This window comes from Bos javanicus, chromosome 5 (assembly GCF_032452875.1).
Source record: "Bos javanicus breed banteng chromosome 5, ARS-OSU_banteng_1.0, whole genome shotgun sequence".
Taxonomy (NCBI): Eukaryota; Metazoa; Chordata; class Mammalia; order Artiodactyla; family Bovidae; genus Bos; species Bos javanicus.
In genome coordinates, this window is record NC_083872.1 from 66,637,754 (window position 1) to 66,642,248 (window position 4,495).

The window sequence follows — 4,495 nt, forward strand, 5'->3', positions numbered from 1 at the left end:
TGTGTGACCCCATAGATGGAAGCCCACCAGGCTCCCCGTCCCTGGGATTCTCCAGGCAAGAACACTGGAGTGGGTTGCCATTTCCTTCTCCAATGCATGAAAGTGAAAAGTGAAAGGGAAGTCAGTCAGTCGTGTTCGATTCTTCTCCAACTTGATTTGCTAGCTAATACTTAATACAGACTATACAACTGGTAGCCTAGGCAAGCCTGTATGGATGCATTAGTTCTAAATCTGAACATCTGCTTACAAAGCTGATGGCTACTGGCTCCATGAGCAGTTCTTTACTTTCAGCAGAGTGCAGTCTGGTCATAAACCTTTCTTAGAACTACCATACAATTTGTATGGTTTATTGAACATTCATTCATTCATTCCAAGTAGTATGCCTACTATGTGCTAGTCAGTAAGTTCAGTCACTCAGTCATACCTGACTGTTTGCGACCCCATGGACTGCAGCATGCCTGGCTTCCCTGTCCATCACCAACTCCCGGAGCTTGCTCAGACTCATGTCCATCGAGGCAGTGATGCCATCCAATCATCTCATCCTCTGTTATCTCCTTCTCCTCCCACCTTCAATCTTTCCCAGCATCAGGGTCTTTTCCAATGAGTTGATTCTTTGCATCATCTGGCCTAAGTATTGGAGTTTCAGCCTCAGCATCAGTCCTTCCAATGAATATTCAGGGTTGATTTCCTTTAGGATTGACTGGTTTGATCTCCTTTCAGTCCAAGGGACGCTCAAGAGTCTTCTCCAAGACCACAGTTCAAAAGCACCAATTCTTCAGCACTCGACTTTCTTTATGGGCTCAGTCAGTAAAGAGTCTGCCTGCAATGCGGGAGACCTGGGTTCGATTCCTGGGTCAGGAAGATCTCCTGGAGAAGGAAATGGCAATCCACTCCAGTGTTCTTGCCTGGAGAATTCCAAGGACAGAGGATAGGGCTACAGTCCATGGGGTCACAAAGAGTCAGACACGACTATGTGACTTTCACTTCACACTTTTCTTTATGGTTCAACTCTCACAACTATACATGACCACTGGAAAAAACATAGCTTTGACTAGACAGACCTTTATTGGTAAACTAATGTCTCTGCTTTTTAATATGCTGTCTAGGTATGCCATAGCTTTTCTTCTAAGGATCAAGTGTCTTTTAATTTCACAACTGAAGTCACCATCTGCAGTGATTTTGGAGCCCAAGAAAATAAAGTCTGTCACTGTTTTCCATTGTTTCCCTATCTATTTGCCATAAAGTGATGGAACTGGATGCCATGATCTTTGTTTTTCAAATGTGGAGTTTTAAGCCAGCTTTTTTACTCTCCTCTTTCACTTTCATCAAAAGCCTCCTTAGTTCTTCTTCACTTTCTGCCATAAAGGTGGTGTCATCTGCATATCTGAGGTTATTGATATTTCTGCCTGCAATCTTGATTCCAGCTTGTGCTTCATCCAGCCTGGCATTCTGCATGATGTACTCTGCATATAAGTTAAATAAGCAGGTGACAATATACAGCCTTGACATACTCCTTTCCCAATTTTGAACTAGTCTGTTGTTGCATGTGCTGTTCTAAGTGTTGCTTCTTTCTTTTTTTGTCAGTATTTAAATAAATTTAATAGGATCAAGCCCATATTCCTCAATGTTAACATAAATCTTGAGAACAAACTAAACATTTAAAGCTGATAAAAACAGGTTCTACATCTTATTAAAAAAAATCAACTCAAACCCTTTCAATTAAGGCATTTAATGAATGTTATAGTGAATGTTTGTTAACTTGAGCAGAATATAAAGGTTGTTTAAAGTGTTCCCTTTAATACAACAAATACAAAACCTTGTGAGATCATACCTCTATAATTTCATGTCTTTGAACAAATGAAACTATGGTTACCAAACAGCTACTGTTGTCACAGTGTCTGATACAGGTTAACAATAAATAGCTGTAGATGCAGCCCAAGACACCCATTTATTTAATCACAGTAGTGGATCTTACTCCTCATTTTATTCTAAATTCTGTCTTTACTGTTCAGATTCTCCAGGCTATGGATGTTGTCAATCTTCAAAGTCATTCTAACCATTTGTGTTACAAGAGAGATCTGCTGCTTTTTGCCGATCAAGGTTTCTATGACATGTTGATGTTTCATATTATTGGTTCCCTTGTGCAGACAGCCAATCCCCGAGGGCGGGGTTCACCTCCTTCACGTGTCTGGTCCAGACCTCAGTTGTGGTCTGGATGGGCTTCATGCCTCTGTTCTCCATGAGCTCCATGGGGATGCCCACCAGTCCCTCGGCAAAGGCATGCATGGGTACTGCTCCAGGGCCGGGCACTGGTCGGCCTCCTGGCTGACCACCAGGGCGCAAGCGATCTCGGTAGCACCCCTGCAATACACCATGCGGTTGTCCCGATGAGGTTGCAGATTACACACAGAGCGTCATGACGGGAACGCTTGGCCTCCTTGATGATCATCTTATTTCCTCCTCTGACGAAAATGGTGACGGCTCTGAAGTTCTTACACTGCTCGATGACCAGCATCTTGTCTTTGGTGGTCCCAAATGAGATCTCTTTCACAGGATCTGCAAAGCCCAGCTTCTCAGCTATGAGCTCTGAGAACCTAGGGATGATGTGGCCACCTGCGGCAATGGCGATCAACTCAGTTTCAGATCCTCCAACCTAGTGAACCGCTGACAGATTATTCTGGAGAAGTAAATGATTGGCTTCATCATCAAAGCCCCACTGGCAAATAGCTAGGTTAGCACCAGTTTCTTTAATGTGCTGGATCATCTCTTCAAACTTCTCCTTTTCGTACTTCTGAAGGGCTTTAAAATCTTCCACAGATGTCACATCCACCTTATACTTCATCTTTGGTTTCGGTGGCTCAAATGAACATGTGAGGATTGCAACCTTAGCATCTTCCACTTGCCTGGTCTTCTGCGGGTGACTGAAGTCCTTGTCCATGATAAAGCCCTTGATCAGCTTGGTGTCCTTCAGCCACCCACCCACCTTGCCTTCTACCTTGATGAGCTGGAAGTCAATGTCTCTGTGCTGCATGTTGGCCACGGTGAGAACGGCATTCACAGTGATCTAGGCCAATTGTCAGTGACAGCTGTTAATTACTTTGGAGCCCAGCGTGGTCTTCACTGTCTGGATCAGGGGCTTGGTGTTCTTCATGTTGTCGAGGACACTGTTGCTGATCTTGTCCAGGTGTTCAATAGTGATGCGGGTGACCTGCTCTTGGCCGTCGGTGATCCTGATTGGGTGAATACGGAGGTCCAGCAGCTGCTCAGCCTTTTCCAAAGGACAACCACTCCTGTGGTTCTATCTCCAATCTCATCATCCTGTGATTTGGACAGTTCAGCCATCAGCTTGGTGATCTGATGGTCAACATCCATCATGCTTAAAAGGGTGGCACTATCATTGGTCATAGTCATGTCGCCATACTTATTCACCAACGTCTTATCAAGCCCATTTGGTCCAAGTGATGTTTTCATTGTATTTGCTACAGCTTTTTCTGCCATTATATGAGATTTGAGGGCCTCAAGTACCGTAAGATGAGACTTGCAGTCCTGATCCTTGATGATGAGGAAAGGACCGCCATATTTGTCAAAGTCAAGGGTCCCCACGGACCCCATGATGCAGTAGCAAGAGTTACTCTCCCTCAACTGGCAGAGACCATGCCAGAACCCAGAGCCCACCTTCCTCTTCAGGGCTATCTGTTGCTTCTTGATCTGCATACAGGTTTCTCAGGAGGTAGGTAAGGTGATCTGGTATTCTCATCCCTTTAAGAATTTTCCACAGTTTGTTATGATCCACATAGTCAAAGGCTATGTGCTAAGTGCTGTTCTGAACTCTTAGAGTAAATAAGTTAAGCAAAATGTCTACCCTCATGTCCCTGACATTCTAGATGTAGGGGAATTGACAAAAAACAAACAATAAAGTAATGATTTCAGATATGATTAGTCCTATGAATAAAATAAAACACAGTTGGGGGTCAGAGTGACTTGAGTGGGGAACTTTTAGATAGATTAAAATGTATCTTTTTCAGAAGATGACACTGAACAGGGTCCTGATGGTGAGAAGGAATCTGACATGTGAAGGTATAGGAAGGGAATTTTAGGCATAAGGAAGAGAAAGTGTAAGGGGCTGAGTCAATGATGAGCTTAGTGGTTCTAGGAAAAGCAGGTGGGGCAGAAGGGTTGGAGGAGAGTGAGTAAAGGGTAGACTTATTGGAGCTGAGATGACACAGAGGCGAGGTCAGAGGACTGTACCCCATGGCAACAAGATTTAAATTTTAAGGTGATGGTAGGTCATGGAGGGTTCACATGGGCTGGATCACATTTTTAAAAGGTCATATTAGTTGAGGAGATTAGATTAATAGGCAAAAACAGATAGGAAATACTAAGGAATGCAAACCTTTTTTTTTAAGACATGTTGAGTTTGACATAGGTATTATACATACAAGTGTGGGGTCTAATTGGAGAAGGAAATGGCAACCCACTCCAGTATTCTTGCCTG

At 43.6% G+C, this 4,495-nt stretch overlaps 1 pseudogene; it reads right to left on the reverse strand.

Annotated features, from left to right (window-relative positions):
* Positions 1-2,001: 2,001 nt before the first annotated feature.
* On the reverse strand, positions 2,002-3,729 carry LOC133248929 (T-complex protein 1 subunit epsilon-like; annotated as a pseudogene).
* Between the last annotated feature and the right edge of the window lie 766 nt (positions 3,730-4,495).